We start from the raw sequence: 21,883 nt of genomic DNA, 5'->3' as shown, positions 1-21,883 counted from the left end.
CCTCTTTACCAATTTGGATGCCCTTGATTTCTTTCTCTTGTCTGATTGCTCTGGTTAGGACTTCCAGTTCTATGTTGAAGAGGAGTGGTGAAAGTAGGCATCCTTGTCTTGTCCCAATTCCCAAAGGGGATGCTTTCAACTTTTCCCCATTCAGTATTATGTTGGCTGTGGGTATGTCATAGGTGCCTTTTAATTACATTAACGTATGTCCCTTGTATTTTGATTTTGCTGAGAGTTTTAATCATAAAGAGATGCTGGAATTTGTTGAATGCTTTTTCTGCATCTACTAAAATGATCATGTGATTTTTGTTTTTAGTTTTGTTTATGTAGTATATCACATTTATTGACTTGCATATGTTAAACCATCCATGCATCCTTGGTATGAAACCCACTTGATCATGGTGGATTATCTTTTTGGTATGTTGTTGGATTCTGTTAGCTAGTATTTTGTTAAGGATTTTAGCATCTATGTTCATCAAAGATATCGGTCTGTAGTTTTCTTTTTTGATTATGTCCTTTCCTGGTTTTGGTATTAGGGTGATGCTGGCCTCATAGAGTTAATTCCTTTCTTCCCTATCTTGTGGAATAGTGTCAAAAGGATTGGTAGCAGTTTTTCTTTGAATGTATGGTAGAATTGTGCTGTGATTCAGTCTAGTCCTGGCCTTTTTTGTTGGTAATTTTTTAATTACTGTTTCAATCTTGCTGCTTGTTAATGGTCTGTTCAGGTTATCTAGTTCTTCCTGATATAAGCTAGGTTGGTTGTATTTTTCCAATAATTGATCCATCTCTTCTAGGTTTTCCATTTTATGTGTGTAAAGGTGTTCATATTAGCCTTGAATGATCTTTTGTATTTCAGTTGTTTCAGTGGTAATATCTCCTGTTTTGTTTCTTAGTGAGGTTATTTGGATTTTCTCTCTTCTTTTCTTGGTTAATCTTGCCAGTGGTCTATCAATTTTATTTATCGTTTCAAAGAACCAGCATTTTGTTTCATTTATCTTTTGCATTTGTTTTTGTTTCAATTTCATTTAGTTTTCCTCTGATCTTGGTTACTTCCTTTCTTCTGCTAGGTTTGGATTGGTTTGTTTTTGTTTCTCTAGTTCCTTGAGGTGTGACCTCAGAATGTCCATTTGTGCTCTTACAGTCTTTTTGATGTAGGCATTTAGGGCCATGAACTTTCCTGTTAGCACTGCCTTTGCTGCATCCCAGAGGTTTTGATAGGTTGTGCCATTATTGTCATTCAGTTCGAAGAATGTTTTAATTTTCATCTTGATTTTATTTTTGACCCAATGTTCATTTAGGAGCAGGTTATTTAATTTCCATATTTTGCATAGTTTTGAAATTTCCTTTTGCAGTTGCTTTCCAGTTTTATTCCACTGCGGTCTGAGAGAGTGCTTGATATAATTTCAATTATCTTAAATTTATTGAGGCTCGTTGTATGGCCTGTTATATGATCTATCTTGGAGAAAGTTTCATGTGCTGTTGAATAGATTGTGTATTCTGCAGTTGTTGGATAAAATGTTCTATATTTATCTGTTAAGTCCATTCATTCCAAGGTATAGTTTAAATTCATTGTTTCTTTGTTGACTTTCTGTCTTGATGACCTGTCTAGGGCTGTGAGTGGAGTATTGAAGTCCCCCACTATTATTGTGTTGCTGTGTCATTTCTTAGGTCTATTAGTAATTGTTTTATAAATTTGGGACCTCCAGTGTTAGGTGAATATATGTTTAGGATTGTGATATTTTCCTCTTGGAAAAGGTCTTTTATCATTATATAATGTCCCTCTTTGTCTCTTTTAACTTCTGTTGCTTTAAAGCTTGTTTTGACTGATATAAGAATAGCTACCTCTGCCCCCATTTGGTGTCCATTTGCATGAAATGCCTCTTTCCACCTCTTTAAGTTTATGTGAGTCCTGATGTGCTACATGTGTCTCCTGCAGGCAGCAGATATTTGGTTGGTGAGTTCTTACCCATTCTGCTGTTCTGTATCTTTTAAGTAGACCACTTAGGCCATTTACATTCAACGTTATATTGAAGTATGAGGTACCTTTGAATTCATTGTGCTCTTTGCTGCCTGTGTACTTTGGTTTTTTTTGTTTTTTTGTTTTTGCTTTTTAACTTGTAATTTTGTCTTACAGGTCCTGTGTAATTTATGCTTTAAAGAGGTTCTATTTTGATGTGTTTCCAGGATTTGTTTCAAGATTTAGAGCTCCTTTTAGCAGTTCTCATAGTGGTGGCTTGGTAATGGCAAATTTTGTTAGCATTTGTTTGTTTGAAAAAGACTGTATCTTTCCTTCATATATGATGCTTAGGTTCACTAGATACAAAATTCTTGGCTGATAATTGTTTTGTTTGAGGAGGCTGAAGCTAGGGCCCCATTCCCTTACAGCTTGTAGGGTTTCTGCTGAGAAATCTACTGTTAATCTGAAAGGTTTTCCTTTATAGGTTACCTGCTGCTTCTGTCTCACAGCTCTTAAGATTCTTTCCTGATGATAATGTCCCTATTGTCCCTAACCTGATAACAATGTCCCAATTCATCTTTTTGTGATGAATTTCCAAGGTGTTCTTTGTGCTTCTTGTATTTGGATGTCTAGGTCTTTAGCAAGGCTGGGGAAGTTTTCCTTGATTGTTCCCCCAAATATGTTTTCCAAGCTTTTAGAAGTCTCTTCTTCCTCAGGAACACTGATTATTCTTTGTTTTGGTTGTTTAACATAATCCCAGACTTCTTGGAGGCTTTGTTCATACTTTCTTGTTCTTTTTTTCTTTGTCTTAGTTGGATTGGGTTAATTCAAAGACCTTGTCTTCGAACCCTGAAATTCTTTCTTCAGTTCTATTGCTGAGACTTTCCAGAGCATTTTGCATTTGTAAAAGTGTGTGTGAAGTTTCCTGAATTTTTTTATTTGTTTTTAAGCCATCTAGTTTCTTATTTCCCCCTTCAGTTCTTGTAACATATTTTGCATTTCCATGCATTGGGTTTTGCCTTTCTCTGCTCCCTCCCTGATTAGTTTAATAACTAAACTCCTGAATTCTTTTTTGGGTAAATCAGGGATTTCTTCTTGGTTTGGATTCATTGCTGGTGAACTAGTGTGATGTTTTGGAGGTGTTGAAGAGCCTCATTTTGTTATATTACCAGGGTTGGTTTTATGGTTCCTTCTCATTTGGGCAGGCTCTGTCACAGGGAAGGTCTAGGGCTAAAAGGCTGTTGTTCAGATTCTTTTGTCCAACAGGTGTTCCCTTGATGTAGTATTCTCCCCCTTTTCCTATGGATGTGGCTTCCTGTGAGCCAAACTGTAGTGATTATTGTCTCTCTTCCAGATCTACCCACCCAGTGAGTCTACCTGGCTTCAGTCTGGTACTGGGGGTTGTCTGCACAGAGTCCTGTGATTTGAACAGTCTATGGGTCTCTTAGCCGTTGATACTAGCTATCTGTTTTGTGGAGGTGGTGCGGCCGGCAGGGGGTGGGGGGTGTGCAATGGACTCTGTGGGGGTTCATAGCTTTGGTGGTTTAATGCTCTATTTTTGTGCTGGTTGACCTCGTGCCAGGAGGTGGTTCTTTCCAGAGAGCATCAGCCATGGTAGTATGGGGAGGAACCGGTGGTGGGTGGGGCCCTAAAACTCCCAAGATTATATGCATTTTGCCTTCTGCTACCAGGGTGAGTAGGGAAGGTCCATCAAGTGGGGGTGGGTCTAGGCATGTCTGAGCTCAGACTCTCCTTGGGCGGGTCTTGGTGCAGCTGCTGTCGGGGGTGGGGGTAAGATTCCCAGATCACTAGAGTTTGTACCTAGGATTATGGCTGCCTCTGCTGAGTCATGCAGGTTGTCAGGGAAGTAGGGGAAAGCTGGCAGTCACAGGCCTCACCCAGCTCCCATGCAAACTGAAGGACCAGTCTCACTTCCATCATGCCCCCCACCCTTAATGGCCCCCAGACTGCTTCCAGGTAGAGAGCGATATGGACTTGAAACCCTGTCCCAGGCTCTCCACCTCCCAGCTGCGAAAGAAAAGGGCTTGGTTCTTCCCTCATCTGTTGAGTCTGCACACTGGATTTGTGCCCTCCCGCAAGTTCTGTCCAGTAGGCTTCTAACAGCATTCAAATTGTTACAAAGTTCTGCTACAGATTTCCTTCTCCCTTGTAGTTTTACCCCCTGCTCCTCTCCCATTGGATCCCTGTGGTGCTAGGCAGGAATGTCCTGCGAGGGGACCCAGCGAGCTCCCAGGGCCTTTCTGCTGCTTCCTGTATCCCTGTGTTTCGCTGGGCTCTCCAAATTGATTCAGCTCCAGGTAAAGTCAGAAACTTTGCCTGCAAACAGACTTTCAGCTTCTCCAGTGGGTGTGTGTGTTTGGGACAGGAGGGTCTCCCTTTCCCACTTCTGCAGTTGGGGCACTCGCATTTTTTGGGGGGTCTCCAGGGTCGTGCAGAAGCAATCCGCTTCCTTCAGAGGGTCTGTGGCTCCTCTTGGGGTTGCTGGTTTGTTCTTGCAGTCGATCTGGAGCTAAAATTTGCAATGTGAGCCCCCATTCAGTGCTCTGTCAGGAGATGCAATCTAGTCCTGCCTCCTGTCTGCCATGATCATATATATATATATATATATATATATATATATATATATATATATACACTGCCATACAACACTACTTTTTCCACACAGTTGCCAGTGGGTCTCAGGAGCCCCTGGAAGGCATGCATTTGGAATTTCCTAGTGCTGCCTTTTACGTACCTAGAGCATTCCATAGTCTAGGGCTGACCACTTTCTCTTAGAACTTGTAAGAGAAGCCAACAGAATTCAGCAGTCCTTTCTCAACTGTACAGCAAGACAAAAAATAGATATCATCTTTTCACATATTTCTATGGTAACTCCTAGAATACAGAGTGTTACTTGGGAAAATGGGGACAAAGAGGAAAAGGAGGACAAAGGAAATAATGAAAGGAATTATGGAGGATAGTTGAATAAAATCAGATGACATTGTAACCGAACTAAAGTGGGTCCATTTGCCCAAACAACAGAAAGACAAAGACGGGAATTTTGCAGTGAGGAAGGTTTATTGTGAGGCAGCTGAAAAGGAGACTAGGGAATGCTCAAATCCATCTACCCAAGCTGGGGGATGTGTTGGGTTTATGAGGATAGTGTAATGAAGTATGATCTGACTGGATCTTGCAATGAGGTGATGCCAGAATGCATGATCTGACTGGATCCTGACCTTCTTGCCTTGTACTTTTTCTTAATTCAGTCCCTGCTTCTCAGTCCTAGCACTTAGGTTCTGCACATGGTTCATCTGGGCATGCTTAGCTCATGTGATCTTCAACTTGGAGGTCCCTGGCGACCAAAAAAACAACTTTCAACTTTGCTACATGACAGTTAAACCAGATTGGTATGATGCAGTTATAACATAGACAAGTTCTTTCAAAGTAGCTGTAATTAAAGTCCAAAATTGTGAGAATTCAATATGAAAATAAAATCTATCTGAATTAGGATATTTCTGTATTTTTAAATTAAATTTGTTTTTTAAAGAGATTGATACAATTATATATATTTGTCATACAAAACATGACATTCTGAAACACATATACCTTGCAGAATGGCCAAACAAAGCCAATACATCACAGTTGTCATTTTTGTGGTGAGAACACTTACTAATATCTTGGCATTTTTCAGGAATATAATATATTGTTATTAACTATAGTCACTCTGTTGTAGAATAGATCTTTTGAATTTATTCCTTTTGGCTAACAAAAATGTTGTGTCTTTGGACCAACATCTTTCTTACCCCCTCCATCACCACTGCCCCAGACCCTGTTAACCAACATTCTACTCTCTACCTCCATGAGATCAACTTTTCTAGATTCCACATGCAAGTGAAATTATGTGGTACTTGTCTTTCTGTACCTGTTTTATTTCACTTAACATAATCTTTTAAACAAATGTGAAGAGAGAATTATACCTGAAGAAGGCAATCACTTTTGGAAGCTCTCTTTCCAAGTACAGCAAATAAGCTTGCCTAACCTGACAGTTCAGATAAGATTAAAGACATGTTGCTTGAATTACTACTACAGTTATTATTCCTTTGTTCCTCACAGGTTTCTGGGACTGGATTCATGAATTCATCCTTTCAACTATTTCAACAAGCTTTTTCATGTAACTAATCTGTGGAAGGTAGAAAGGGGAAAACTGTTGGGTGCTAAAATGACAACTGGTTCAAGGTACAATGGCGAATATTTTTATTTCTGCAACTTTTCTTAGAGGTTGGAAACTAGACTGGGCAGGAAGATTCCTTTTTGTAAGATTAGTCTCCAGTTTTCATCAAGCAGTTTAGTGGGGTATTTTAGGCCCAGTTCCCTCTCCACAGTCCCCAAAGGTCTTCTGTTAACTTTAAATCAGCAAAGAGAGAGATCTCTGCCAAGTAGCAACTGCAAGAGCATGTGGGTCAAAGTTACCAGCAGACACTCAAAGCCCATTCCCTTTACTTCAACACCGCTTTATAAATTATTTTAGAGACGTTGTCAGGTTGGTATCAGAGGTGAGTGGTCATGACTTCATGATTTCTCATCTTTCTGAATGCATAGTGGCTGGGAGTGGTGGCTCATGCCTGTAATCCCAGCACTTTGGGAGGCCGAGGTGGGCAGACTGTTTGACCACAGGAGTTCGAGACCAGCCTGGGTAACGTGGCAAGACCCCAATCTCTACCAAAAAAAAATACAAAAATTGTCTGGGTGTGGTGATGCATGCCTGTAGTCCCAAGTCCCAGCTACTCTACTTGGGAGGTTGAGGCAGAAGGATCACCTGAGCCCAGGAAGGCCAAGGCTGCAGTGAGCCCTGATGGTGCCACTGCACTTGAGCTTGGGCAACAGAATGAGAATGAGACCCTGTCAAAAAAAAAAAAGAAAAAAAAAGAAAGAAAAAGAGAGAAAGAAAGAGAAGAAAGAAAGAAAAGAATGCATAGTGAGATTTTACAGTAAAACTCTTTCTTAGAGGCTAAAAACTCTGGGGATCTCACGATGTGGGTACATTTCTAGAGATAATATTTTAGATCTCTATAGACATTATTTTAATACATCTTTTTCTTTTTGGTTTGACTGTGTATCATATGGCTTTTCTTCTTGGAAGTTATCAAACTTCTCCCTAACTAAGGTCCTTGCATATGCTGACCTCTGTTTGACATACTCCCACTCTGGTCTACTCATTCTTCAGGTATCATTTTCATTCCTGTCACTACCCCTTAACCCAACCCAGACAAGGTTATTGTGCACTGAATCATTTCAAAATGCCACTTTAAAAATGAGTAAATATTTATGCAATTATGTGTTGAATATACCTCCTCTTTACAAGCATATAAGTCTATGATACAAGTCTATGCTTGTCTCTTCTAATTCTGGTACATCATGTGATGTGAGAACCATGGTAGACAATCAATAATGCAGAGACGAAATGTTTTTATCTTAGAGAGACTCTCACACAAGTTTCTAGTTTAGAGATGCTTCACTGAAGTTTATGGCCTCAACTTCCTTGGGTCTTGATTACTATCAGTGGATGCAGTGATGGAGGGTAGGTAAAATCCAATGTTATCTACAAGTTCTAGACTACAGCCAACAAACTTTTTCCAAAATAGGCCAGATAATAAATATATTAGGTTTTTTGGGCCATGAAGTCTCTGCTGCAACTACTCAGCTCCACATTTGTAGTGCAAAAGCAGTTATAGATGAAACATAAAATGAATTAGTGTGGCTGTGTTCAAAAAAAGCTATTTTCAAAAACAGCCAGTGGGACAGCTTTGGTCCTTGAGCCATAGTTTGCAAAATTTTGTTCTAAACAGTAATTCCTTCACTGGAGATTTCGAAAACAGAAAGAGAATACAGACACCTATACATGTTCTGGTCTATTCCTGTTCTCTAGTATAGCAGCACCTTAGAACTGTATTACTAACAGAGTACAGGAGATTGTATGGAAGGCCTATAGTGATGACTCTTTCATCAGCTTTGTTCATAATAAATTAACTGTATGTGTTTCAGAGAGTCATATGACTCCAAAATGATTTAACACATGCTGCTACAAGCCAGCCTTCTTAAGTTTTTATTAAATCTTGATTGTTTTGGTCACATAATTTTTATATTAAATCCTGTGATAGTCATTGTTTTTCTATAAAAATCATCATATTTCAAGTGTTAGGTAGTGTGTATAGAACTGACAGGTAATAATTTTGACAGGTATGGGATTAAATAGAATCCATCCAAAACCATTTACTTTCCTTATACATTATAGCAGAAGTGGCTAAATTAGAGGGTTGTTCCTGTCTCCATCATGCACTTCTGTCTTCTACTCCATCCCTTGTATACATTGGGGATATTTTGAGCCAAGTGCTAACGTCACTTACACAGCTGATATTTCAGACTAATATGATTGCTGACCGTTTGCACTCACAACATGCCCACAACACATGGATTATCCAGGGGAATTAATCGTTAGCAATGAATTCAACATTTAGCCTTTAACATTTTTATTCTGCCAGTAAGGCCAGAGAATAAATCTATTCTTTCAAGCAGGCAATTATTAATCTCTGGCTTTCACAAACAGCAAACAGCCACTGAATCCAGCTGACAGCATATATTTATTTAAAGATTAATAAGGAGAATTACCTATATTAGTTAAAACGTATTCTTCATTATGTTTAAATCTTTCCAGAGCTATGGCAGGAGTTGGATTGGAGTATACAGAACGGATTAACTTATTCTAATTGTTATCTAAAGTAGAGGCATTGAGCACTGATATGGTTTGGCTGTGTCCTCAACCAAATCTCATCTTGAATCAGTTCCCATAATCCCCACGTGTCAAGGGCGGGACCAGGTGGAGGTAACTGAATCATGGGAACGGTTTCCCTCATGCTGTTCTCATGATAGTGAGTGAGTTCTCACAACATATGATGGTTTTATAAGCGTCTGTCATTTCCGCTGCTGTTACTCATTGTCTCTCCTGATGGCCTCTGGAGAGGTGGCTTTGCCATGATTGTAAGTTTCCTGAGGCTTCCTAGCCATGTGGAACTGTGAGTCAATTAAACATCTTTTCTGTATAAATTACCCAGTCTTGGATATTTCTTCATAGCAGTGTGAGAACGGACTAGCACAAGCATATTTCCAAAATACATTCTGACAGTCATTTAAGTTTCATTTCAGAAAGACTATAATCTTGCAATAGACATTATCTAACTTTTTGCTAAGAAAATACATTTTCAAACTCTTCATCCTTTGGTGTGACCAGGTTCAGAGATGTCCCTTCATGTATCTTGTGTTTATATTGCAATTTTTAGTATAATGGGATCAACTACATGAATTAAAGACAGAAATAGGAAGCAGGTTTCAAAAAACATAATTTAAGAACATATAATGGAGGAATAATTGTAGGAGCTTATTCTTTATATTCCAGTTTTATTAGCCAAGTAAAACGATTTCCTTACTCTGTCACTTTTTAGTCATACCAAGAATGTTGTCAGTATTTCTCAAATTATTGTGCAGATTTAGAAGAATCCACGTTATAGTGCAATTTTGAGTCTCTTAAAAGAAAAACAAGGATCTTAAACCAAAGGCACTCTACCCCAAATTTTGTAAGTAACTACTGAATATCTCCAAAGCCTTCTTAGGAATCCTAACAATTTTCATGCTTTTTTTTGAGACGGAGTCTTGCTCTGTCGCCCAGGCTGGAGTGCAGTGGCACGATCTTGGCTCACTACAAGCTCCACCTCCCAGGTACACGCCATTCCCCTGCCTCAGCCTCCCGAGTAACTGGGACTACAGGTGCATGCCGCCATGCCCGGCATATATATATATATATTTTTAGTAGAGACGGGGTTTCACCGTGTTAGCCAGGATGGTCTCGATCTCCTGACCTCGTAATCTGCCCGCCTCAGCCTCCCAAAGTGCTGGGATTACAGGCGTGAGCCACTGCGCCTGGCCAATTTTCAGGGTTTTTATTGGTAGATACTTTATAATGTTTCTCTAGTTGGTTTGCAAAAATGATCATAGCTTCATGGTTGTGGCGTCTGATTTTCCTCATGTCGAGTGAAGCATCTTCCTTGAGTTCTAACCTTCTGTTCACATTATTACGGGAAAGTTATTGAAGAGTTGATGCTTCAGGGACAATTTTGAAATTGGCTTTACCGTTGTCATGTCTGTAAAGTGCAAGCTACAATTGAAATGCACCTGCAGTTTGCCACCAGGAGGCATATTTGTCCATTTCTAAAATGGAAATAGTTAAAAATGCATTCACAAGTAGTAATATTTGAGTGGACTTCAATTATTTATGAAATTCTGTTCCTATCAGATACAGAAACTGCAAAATGCTACAAAAAATTCATCTAATGTATAATATGGAGTGTAACATTGGAAGAGCAGAGGGGCTGTGAAGTGAGAGTCTCTGTTGAGTTTGTCTTTCACAGACTCAAACAAAATACCTTCGATGTGACTTTACTGGCCCCTATTTTAGTCCCCTGAGCCTCAACTTTCTGTATTTCATTGGGCTTTGATCACTAATTTACATAAATTTCACTAATACTTACTGGAGCTTTCTTACATTTGTTTGCTTAAATGTCAGCAAAAGGAAAATGCAATACTCCAGAATAAAATCATGAACTAAATTAAGAAACAAAGTAAAAAGACTGTGCTTTAAAATATTCTATTATTATTCAGTTTCAACCTTGTTTTTATTGTTTGTATTTCCACTTGTGGATTGTGAGAGAAAAACACAGTTAAAAAGTTGAGTATGTCAGACAGTGGATTGTCCTTGGATAGTGTGTGGTTTGGACTCTTCCACACATTTCCAGTGTTATCGCTCTTTAAGAAGTCCCAGTTCTCCTCTGTTCATTCAAACTAAGCCTCTCAAAGTTTCCCCCAGGCACTTCATTTTATCTCATGACTCCTTGAATGTAGGACTGCTTTATGACAATAATGCATTTTTCTGCTTTTTTCCTTTTCTTGTTTATCCTTAAAGATTTGGCTTCTGTGTTACTTCTTATTAGCAGTGATCCCTGCCTGCCCTCACCGAGCTCAGGGAGTTAGGGGACTATTCTTTGTACACATTGTGTCCTGTGCTATCCTTTTCACATCACCTACATTTGTTATACTTAAGAACTTGATTTTTTTTTCTCAACATTTTCTACACTTGCTTGCGACTTCTTTGAGAAGAGAAGCTGCACTCTTACTTCCCAGTAGCCAATAAGTAGACACATAGTAAACATTTATTGTATGGATGGCTTATGGGGTTTACTACAAGTCCGTTTTGTTTCAGAGAAAGAATTGCCCACTTGTGAGTGGGTCAAACGGTGGAAATTTTCTTGCATGGTTTCAATTTAACATTCCCTTTTCCTAACGTCCCGTGGAATTTTCTGGACCTTGATGATAACTTTTAGGTTACGTGGTGATTTTTAATGTACTTTGAGTCAAACTAAAAATCCGTTGTCGTCTTTGGGACATAGTAGACCAAATTAGTTTCGGAGAGTTCATTACATTCCCCATGGCTTCGGAGGTCAAAACCTCTCCTGAAGTTCACTTTACTATAAATAAGTACTTATTTAGATTTTATTTAGGGATGGGTTTATAATGTATACAGATATAATTTGTATTGTAATAATAACACATGGAAGGAAGAAAGTTATAGAGTTAATGAGGAAAAAATTGTATACTGTTGAAACTAAGTTGATGTTAATATGAAGTAGATTGTTTTAAGTTAAGTTGCAAATGTAATTCCCAGGGCAATCACTATGAAATAATCCAAAAATAGGAAGTAAAGAAAACAACATGGAAATAAAAATGATATACTAGAATATGTCTATTTAAAACAAAAGAAAGAAGTAATGGAAGAAAACAGAAAAAAAGAAATAAAATATACACGTACCAATTTGGCATAAATAAATCCTACCTAACCAGTAATGAGACTTAAAATAAATGAACTAAACATTTCAATCAAAAGGCAGAGATTGGAAGATTAGTTTAAAAAACATATGATCCAACTAGATGTTGGATAAATGAAACAAAATTTACTTTCAAAGACACAAATAAGTAAGGATTAAAAAAGATGTACCATTCATAAAATGCCCAAAAGAGAGTTGGAATGGTTATACTATATGATGTGTTTTGTTTTTGTTTTCAATGAAATTATAAATGAAAATGAAAACAAATTATACAAAAATTTATAGAATGCAGCTGAAGCAGTGCTCAGAAGGAGATTTTACAGGCCTATTTTTAAAAAGAAGAAAGATGGCAAATCAATAATGCAGCCTTCAATCTTATGAATTTTTTAAAATAAAAAACATACTAAATCTGGAGCATGTATTAGTCATAATACATACTAATACATATTAATACACAAGGAACAAGCATTAGGGTTCTTCAGAAAGATAGAAACAGTAGGATATATACAGAGAGATGGATAGATATTTGAAAGAAGATGAATTAGGGAAACTGGCTTATACCAGTTCTGGAGGCTAAGAAGTCCCCCAGTGGGCTGCCTGCAAGCTGGAGACCCTGGGCGATCTACTACACCTAATAGAGTACTAAGAATGGTGTTTGGAGAATGAGTATGTCAACAAATGTTGTTACAATTTAACCTACAAAAAATGGAGCCCGAATATAGACAGAAGTATTGTCAAATGGATTTTTGAGCAGACAAAGAATGAATTCCTTTCATTAACATTGTATCATTTGACTCCTGGAAAATTTTTAAAAACATATTTATGAATATTTCTTAAATACTGGCCTTAGAACATGATTGAGGGTCTTTCTTCCCTCCAGTTCCCACACAGAGTCCTTTGCTTATCACTGACTAGCAGACTTTTCATTTATAAATTGTTGACAATCTACTTTCTAGAAGATAAACTGATCATTTGTTGTTGTCAAACGATAAGCCTCAAACTATAAGAAAGAAAAAGGAAGAGGAGAAAAAGACAACAAGAACATAATATTTTTCCAATTGTTCATATAAAACCTTGGAGTCATCATTGACCCCTTTCTGCCTCTCACACTCCCAGTCCAATCACTCAGATCATCTTGCCCACTTTGTCTTCAAGTTATATACAAAATTTAACCACTTCTTCTCATCTGTACTGCCACCACTGCAGGTCAAGCTACCTTCATCTCTTACCTGGATTAGTAAAAAGCTTATAAGTTGATATATCAGCTTTGCTACTTATCTCCACTCCAAGTATTCTCAAAACAACAGCCAGAGTAATCTTACCAGGTTAGTCAGATCTTGTCACTCTTCTGCTCAATACACTTCAGGCATGTCTTCTCCATCAGAATAAAAATCACCACTGAGGAAGACCTACAGGGTCATATATGATATTTCTGACATTCATTTTACACTAATTTTACCTTCCCTCACCGTGCATGAGCTAGTGCTTCCTCATTGTTCCAGGGATGAGCCATTTGCGTCTGCCTTAGTTTTTATGCATTTGCTTTTTCTTATCTTTAGAATGCTTGTCCTCAAGAGTCTACCTGGCTCACTCATTCACTTTACTGGAATGTCACCTTTTCATGAAATTGTGCTGATTCTTTGAGCCATCCTATCTATTATTCTACATATGATCCTTCCTGTCCCTCTTCCTTGCATTTTTTCTCCCCTTCCCACTCTCATCATCTAATATACTATACATTTTAATTATTTGTCTTTGGAATTGATCTCAATTTCTCACACTAGAATGAATGTCCTATAGGGCAGGGATTTTTGCCTATGTGTCTAGAGCAGTGCTTGGCACATAAGAAGTTTCTATAAATGTTAGTCCTTCTGAGAGACAGATGCAGAATTGAACTGTTTACACATATTTTTTCACTTTTTCTTCCTAATAGCTCTATTATGCTGATATTTGTATCCCCCCCTTTTTAAGGTGAAGATACTGAAACTGACAGAGGGTAAAATATGTGAATCTAGGTCTTTCTGACTTCAAAGCTATTATTCTTTATTATATCTTAGTTACTTTTACTCAGAAAATAAGTGTTATGTGACAGGTCCTTAGGTCTTTATTTTCCTTTTATCTGGGACTCTATTCAATCTTCCTTTCACTCTCTGACTTTTCATGTTAACACTGCAAAGACGACCCATTGTGAAGCCTGGCTTAGCCACGCTGTCACAAGCTCCTTTAAAATCTCACTAGTTGGAGTGGAGCTGTCAGCCTTTTGTGAACAAGGCAAGCTTCTCACTGAAAGAAAAGGCCAATGACATGGTGTACCTTGTAAAAGCTATCATAGTGGAAAAGAATATGCAGCAATGTTCACATCATGAAGAGAAATGTCACCAGATGCATATAATTTTTAAATTCTTACCTATATTTTTATACACACTACTTGGGTTAACAGTTCTGAGACAATAAAAGACACAATCATTGTGTTCAGTTCAGTTGCTTCAAATGTAAAAAAAAAAGGCTGTATAAAAGTGAATATCAGGTTAGTAGTCTGAAATATTGCCTATTGATCTAATCAAAAGAGAACATTCAAAATGAATGTAGTCCAGGTTTATGTAATATTTAGAACAAGTCAAATGCTTAGTACTTTTGTGGTAAAAGTTTTATGATTCTTGAATACTAATGGCAGAAAAGTCAAGGACTGCAATGATAAAGTCGAAATAAAACGTGAAACCAAGTGGAATTGCCAGAATTTGAGTCATTAGGAATGAAGGAAAATCAGAGCAGAAAGAACAGTGTAATGATTTAATAGGAATCTTTGCTTCCTATGTCAGTCCAAGATTTATGTGAACAAGAGTTTTTGAGAACTCATGATGGAAAGGAGAAAAAGGTGAAAAAGGATTTTAAGGCTTAGCTCGTTGATTTTAGATTTGAGATTTGTTAAACTTCTCACAGTGAGTAATAAAAAATTCCATAAAAAGAATATCTGTTGGCCAGGCGTGGTGGCTCACGCCTATAATCCCAGCACTTTGGGAGGCCTAGGCAGGCGGATCACAAGATCAGGAGATCGAGACCATCCTGGCTAACAGGGTGAAACCCACCTCTACTAAAAATACAAAAAAATTAGCCAGGCGTGGTGGCAGGCGCCTGTAGTCCCAGCTACTGGGAGGCTGAGGCAGGAGAATGGCGTGAACGTGGGAGGCAGAGCTTGCAGTGAGCCGAGATTGTGCCACTGCAATCCAGCCTGGGCGACGGAGTGAGAGTCTGTCTCAAACAAACAAACAAAAAAGGCAGAATATCTGTTGAAGAAAGTTATCAAAACATATGTGTATGCTTATGAGTGTGTTTCATTATATGCGCATGTGTATATATGTGTGTGTGAGCATACACACATATATCTCCCAAAAAGCTTATTTTCATGAATTCTCTGTATTGTCAGAAGGTGCTAGGATAATACTGGCTGCTTTTACAGATAAAAGCAGAAAAGCTCTCACTCTTCATGACTTGCACTCTAGCAAGTTCATTCCTCACTCAATGTATTAGACCCAAGTAGGTGCTCACAGTCAGTCCTGCAGGAAGAGATTAGAGGATCTAGTTACCCAGGGATCATCTCCATTCCTTCCAACTGAAAGGGAAACAAACAAGGAGGAGCACGCCTGGGGAGGTTTTCACAGGCCAGGACTGGAAATGCACATTTCTCTTTTGCTCACATTCCAGTAAGTAGATCTCCATTATGTGGCTACGTGTAATACAGCCATGTGCCCAGGAAGAAGACAAGTCTGATTTTGAGAACAGATAGCAATTTGCCCCATTAGAATAGAACATGCTCATTGAACTTTTACTATGGGCAAGGCAGTGATCCAGAAAGTAGAACACACACATTTGAGTATCATGTTTTTTTTTGTTTTTTGTTTTTGAGAAACCAAATATAGAATACTAATTGTATAGTTTTTTGATAACAATTAAGTTGTTCCATTTGGATTATAAAAATATATAATAGTACCTATTTGGGCTCATGTCATATGTTTTATTAACATGTACTTCCTGGTTTATATCAAATTACAGAATTTTAGAGTTTCAGAATAATTTGAATTTAGAAAGCTATTACTGTAGATTATGTGGGGGCATTAATGGAGGCTTGTAATTGAAATGCTGAAAATGTAAATTAATTGGCTTGTAAATGAGACAGGTATAGCAAGTAAATGAGGTCCTGAGGGTATGTTTTTATTCAGCTACTGAGTTGCAGGATAAAGTCAAAATATTTACCGAGGTTAATGGAATAATTATATAGGATTTATCAATACTATTAAAATTACATTTAAAATATAGAGCTATATTGCTTACCTTAAATTATAAAATGAGCTTTCTCCAAATTCAAAATGCTTGTAATTCAAACAGTCATTTTTGGATTACTGTAAAAAGGTAACTAACTGCCTTTTTACAATTAGGAATTTATTTACAACTTTCTCTTCCAATCCATTTTCTAGTCTTTTATACAAAAGACTCATCTGCTTTCAAGGTTAGTTCATTTAAGTCATAAGGTAGAGAGAAGCAAGTACAGAATGCAACACAGAACCACAGCCATAAGGCAGATTTCTCAAATACTGTCCCTAATGTTACCGGGAGTCCTTGCTTCCAGAACTCCCAAGATGGTCGTGGGCCACTTCCAAGATGGTGGCAAGAGTCGTATTCTCTGACCTGGGGTTCTTGGTCTCATGGATTCCAAGGAATGGAATCTTGCGCCATGTGGTGAGTGTTATAACTCTATTAGAAGTCGTGGGTCGCGGAAGGGAACCATGGACCCCAGTGAACTAGTGTTCAACTCGATTAGGACGAACCCAGGTACTTAGGCCTGCAGGAACAATGGCAAGCCTTTAACCCGATGTGGAGCAGCAATGGGCGCCTCGCTGGATTAGGAGCACAGTGGGCACCCTGCTGGATCCAGAGGGATGGAAGTCAGTGGAGTGTCTGCCACGGCGTCAAAACAGCAGTGGTGCACTGCCAGCGAAAGCTCAGTTCGAGCTGTAACAAACACGTACCAGTAGAGTATTAAATCTTGCAGTTGCAAGATTTAATAGAGTGAAACAGGGTGAAAACAGAGCTCCCATACAAGGAGGGGACCCAAAGGGGGTTGCCGTTGCTGGCTCGAATGCCTGGGTTTATATCCTGATCATTGTCCCTCCCGCTGTGCTCTCAGGCAATAGATGATTGGCTATTTCTTTACCTCCTGTTTTTGCCTAATTAGCATTTGGTGAGCTCTCTGATTGGTCAGGTGTGAGCTCAGTTGCAAGCCCCGTGTTTAAAGGTCGATGCGATCACCTTCCCAGCTAGGCTTAGGGATTCTTAGTCGGCCTAGGAAATCCAGCTAGTCCTATCTCTCACTAACAGAGACTTAACATTAACGGTTGGGTCTTCCTTGTTTCTCTCACTTTTTTCCTTTCCTTTCCTTTTTTTAAAAAAAATTTTCTTTCTCTTCTTTCCCTCCCTCCCTCCCTCCTTCCCTCCCTCCCTTCCTTCCTTCCTTTCATTCCCCTTCTGTTTTTTCTTTGTTTTTTTTTTCTTTTAATTCTATCAAGTCTTTAGATTGTTTTTCCAGTAGATCCTTAATTTATTTGTTGAAATGAAGAAAGTGGAAGTCAAGCATTTGCTTTCACCTAAGCTACACTCTCTGCTTCTAGGGAATAGTGCTGGAGATCATCACCTTTATATCTCCTTACATGGGGGCAGCTTTTCTAAGAGGAGTTAAGAAACTATTTCACAAAGCATATCAAATTAATCTTCTCAATATCCTTCCAGTTAGCTTATGCCTGGTCGCTTTTCCAAGAAAGCTTCGGATATAAATATCACTCATTTCTATTTGCCTAAACCTTGTGTTTTTTAATTGCCTTTTTGAACTTAAGTGGTTTAATAAATATTCTCCATTTTAAGAAACAATTTTATTCAAGCTCATTAAATATTCTGCATTTGCTTAAATAAAATATGTCACCTAAAAATTGAAAGCATAGGAGCAAATATATAAATTATTACTTGTATGTTTATAATCCGAATAAAACATCTTCAACAAGAGGTATATAACAGGGTTTTTTAAACCTTGGCATTATTGCCTTTTGAACTAGATAATTCTTTGTTGTGGGGGACTGTCCTTATACTGTAGGATATTTAGCAAGATTCCTGGCTTCTATCCACTAGATGCTAACCAGTTGCAACAACCTAAAATGTCTCCAGATATTGTCAAATGTCCATGAGTGAGAGCACTGGAGGTGTAAAGTTGTATCAGTTGAGAACCACTGGGCATATATTGCAAATAGTCTTTTGTATGCTCTTAACTTTTGATAAAATATCACAGTCCTCCTTAGAGTAACTCACTATCCACAGGGCAAAATTGTTTACATGTAATGTAGCTGTTAATCAATATGGGCTTTAGGCAAGTCTATGCTGAATAAGACTCTGTGGGCTAATTCAATGGTTTTAGGTTTCATAATGACAGAGAAACTAACATGTTTTTGGTATGGTTGAGCCAATTTAGTTACTAAAGAGTCAACAAATTATCTTGATAGGACAAATTGGGTCAATACTTCTACAATAATTTTTTTAGTGTTTTGACATTAAATTCAGGGAGAACACACTAAATAAGAAACAAGAGTCATATAGCTTAGTTAGAGTTTAATTTTAAGATTATTCTTTAGCTGTTTCATCTGTTTTATTCATTGTTGAAAAAGAAACAATTATCTGGTGAATTTCAATCCTGTAAAAATTCTTTGGGATGAATTTTGCCTAAAAAGGCATTACATATTTTCTATAGTTCTCAGGTTTGGGTTTGTGATGTTTTTGAGAAATACTTAAATTCTGAAACTCTTACAGCCCTCTTCTGACTAGCCTTGGGGCAACTTCAGTAGTAGGAACATTCTAGATGTAAATTAAAACATTTTAGCAAGGTAAAGCTATTCAAAATAATGACTCAGTTTGGCAGTCAGAAAGTAATTCTCCTGGAAGCATTCACACTGGGGTATTCACCAGCAATTGAGAAACACTTAACTAGAAGATTGAAAGGGAAGAATGAAATCATTGTTTCCAATTCTCAGCAGCTTTCACTTCTATTCTTCCTTAACTAGTCAGCTCACAAATTGTTGTGAGAGAATATAGTTTAGGTTAAATCTTCAAGTCTTACCTGTAGTGTTATTTAAGTGATCTTGGTATATGTAATAAACACACAATTGAGCAGCTAATTGTTGCAGCATAACTCCAATCCAATTGCACATTCACTTTCAGGTGCCACAGGGTCTTCTAAGCCCTGGTGAATGCTGTAAAGCAAATACATCTCATTTATCTCTTTGCATATTCCACAAATTTTACCATATAACCTATATGTAGGAACTCTCAATCCATACTTTAGTCTGTGTATAGAGACAGAATATTGACCGAGAATAGAAAAATAAGGCTTGTTAGATTACCTTTGTCAAGCTTATGCTACAGCCTAATGGGGTTCAGGACACACTATCCCAAAATGTAGCTAGACAATGAGTTCTCTGAGAGCAGGATCCACCTATTTGGATGTAATAGTTTTTTTTCTATAAATGTTGAATGAGTGGATCGATTTATCAAAATAGAGTTTATGAACATAAAAAATTGCCTTATGCAACCAAGTTTGATAATAACAACATGACCTTGATATTAAACTGAAAAAAGGCATCTTCCAGTCTCTACTATTACCACCTCTCCCCAACTATTATAGCCATTCAAATCTCTAACCAGGCTGAATATTAAATAAAATGGTTCACCATCTGATGTTAAGGTATAAAGATAAGATTTTTTTTTCTGAATTAAAAAAAATAGTCCAAAGAAGAAGGAAGAAGAAAGGGGATATAATGAGAATGTAAGTATCCAAGAAATATTGACTGTTTTGATTTATGTAATGAAATTAAAAAGTCGAAAGCCAGTTTTAAAGCATTTCAAAGTAATATCACAGAAATTAATTTGAAGGATACATTTAATGTTTTGAATCATAACCTGTCAAGCCTGGCATGCATTTTAACTGAGTTTTTAAAAAAAGCATTCTGACGCTATTGTACGGACATTAGAGTTTTAAATACCACAGAACTACCTAAGAAATAATGATACAATAGAAATCAGTTTCCTGGCTGTAATAAAGTATTTCAGTTGAAATCATGATAAATGTTAAAGGAAATATTTTGATTATTTAAATAACAAAATTGGCTGTTTGTAAAACCTGGTTATACCTGATAACTTCTAGAACAATATTTCTGATTTTAACTCCATTCTGCTTTCCTTAATTTTGTACAGACACACACATGCACATAAGTTTATTAAATTTTCACAAACTGAACACCCCTGTGCAACCAATACCTGGATCTAAAAAGAGAACATTGTCAACCCACCAAAAGCCCTCATTATGCCCTTTTATCTGTACCTGCCCTCCAAAGTAATTACTAATTATTATGCACTTAAATGATAAGGGCTGTAGAGATATGGATGGGGCACCAAGAGCTTCTGCTACAGTTTACTCCTTGCCCTAACCAGATCCCCCCTTGTCTGGTATTAAGTTTAATCTATCACTGTTTCTTCATGTGGCAGTTGGTCAGTGTTTCACTGAAAAAAACACAATAGAAGAGGTGGGACTATAGTCAGCACTGCTTCATTGATTCTGGAGCTGAAATTTATATTTAATATTTCTCCACCTCTTTCTCCAATTTTACCTTCCCTTCACTCTCAACCAGCCCTTTCACTGTTATGGGTTGCCTATCCAGTAGATAAATATGGAATTTAATCATTCAGAAGTCTGTGCCACTGGATAGCATATCCTTATAAGGCCATGCTTGCTATAATTACCCATTAACAGATATCACTCAACATGGTAACTTAAGAAAGAAAGAATAGCATGTCCTTGTAAGGCCATGCTTGCTATAATTACCCATTAACAGATATCACTCAACATGGTAACTGTCAGGCCTCTGAGTCCAAGCTAAGCCATCATATCCCCTGTGACATGCACGTATACATCCAGATGGCCTGAAGCAACTGAAGATCCACAAAAGAAGTGAAAATAGCCTTAACTGATGACATTCCACCATTGTGATTTGTTCCTGCCCCACCCTAACTGATATGATATATTCTCCCCCGCCCTTAAGAAGGTACTTTGTAATATTCTCCCCACCCTTGAGAATGTACTTTGTACACCTATCCCAAATCTATAAGAACTAATGATAATCCCACCACCCTTTGCTGACTCCTTTTTCGAACTCAGCCCACCTGCGCCCAGGTGAAATAAACAGACTTGTTGCTCACACAAAGCCTGTTTGGTGGACTCTCTTCACACAGACGCACATGACAGTAACACCAGGAGATTCCCCAAGGACTATCTTAAAGTTTAGACATAATTCTTCTTAACCCAATCAGGTAGTAGCATTCCTAGCTCTTCATGATAATCAAGTTCTATTATTCTTGCTAATATAGTAACTTTGTTTTGCTTGCTGGTCTTTTGGCAGGAGGAGCGTCAGATAATTAGGCAGCAGTCCAACAATTAGGTTTTGTGGAACTTTTACTATGTCATCTATTTATTGGAATTCCCTCTGGATACCAGGACCCCCTCCAGCAGAGCTTAAAGTTATAGTTACAGGAAGTACAAATTCCGTATGTGGATCCCTGGAAGTGTGATGAGAAGAACCACTGTTTCCAAGATCTATTTATTCTATTTATCAGGCCTATAAAATCATGTAATGGCCATGGCTTCAACTAGACTCCACATCTTGAATCACAGAACTCAACGAATGGCATCAACTACAAGCTGGTATTCTGCTATACATTTAAGAGGCCATTTTAATATTCTATTAGTCTAGCAGCTTCTAAGTGATGAGGGATATAGGGGGACTGGAGGATCCCGTGCTCACTTCCTTTTCTGTAAAAGGAGCTCTTTGATCCAAGGTGACATGGTATGGGATCCAATGACAATAAATCAGTTATTCTGTGAACCCTGATCAAAACTTGACTAAACTTT

General features: G+C 37.9%; 2 long non-coding RNA genes across 2 annotated transcripts in view; one reads left to right on the top strand and one right to left on the bottom strand.

Moving 5' to 3' along the window:
• Positions 1 to 9,061, top strand: part of LOC134807823 (uncharacterized) — a 47,389-nt gene extending 38,328 nt beyond the window's left edge. Inside the window, exon 4 of the long non-coding RNA XR_010149157.1 lies at positions 6,071 to 9,061. This is a non-coding gene — a long non-coding RNA (uncharacterized LOC134807823). The remainder of the gene's footprint in view (positions 1 to 6,070) is intronic.
• LOC104004936 (uncharacterized) overlaps positions 1 to 21,473 on the bottom strand; it is a 171,214-nt gene extending 149,741 nt beyond the window's left edge. The window contains exons 1-3 of the long non-coding RNA XR_010149155.1: positions 21,139 to 21,473; positions 19,040 to 19,172; positions 13,209 to 13,295 (exon numbers count right to left, since the gene is read on the bottom strand). This is a non-coding gene — a long non-coding RNA (uncharacterized LOC104004936). The remainder of the gene's footprint in view (positions 1 to 13,208; positions 13,296 to 19,039; positions 19,173 to 21,138) is intronic.
• Positions 21,474 to 21,883: the final 410 nt, after the last annotated feature.

The sequence above is a fragment of the Pan troglodytes genome, chromosome 12 (assembly GCF_028858775.2).
Source record: "Pan troglodytes isolate AG18354 chromosome 12, NHGRI_mPanTro3-v2.0_pri, whole genome shotgun sequence".
Lineage (NCBI taxonomy): Eukaryota > Metazoa > Chordata > Mammalia > Primates > Hominidae > Pan > Pan troglodytes.
Note: the sequence above shows the minus strand (reverse complement) of the source record. Positions and strands in the feature narration are given on the sequence as shown.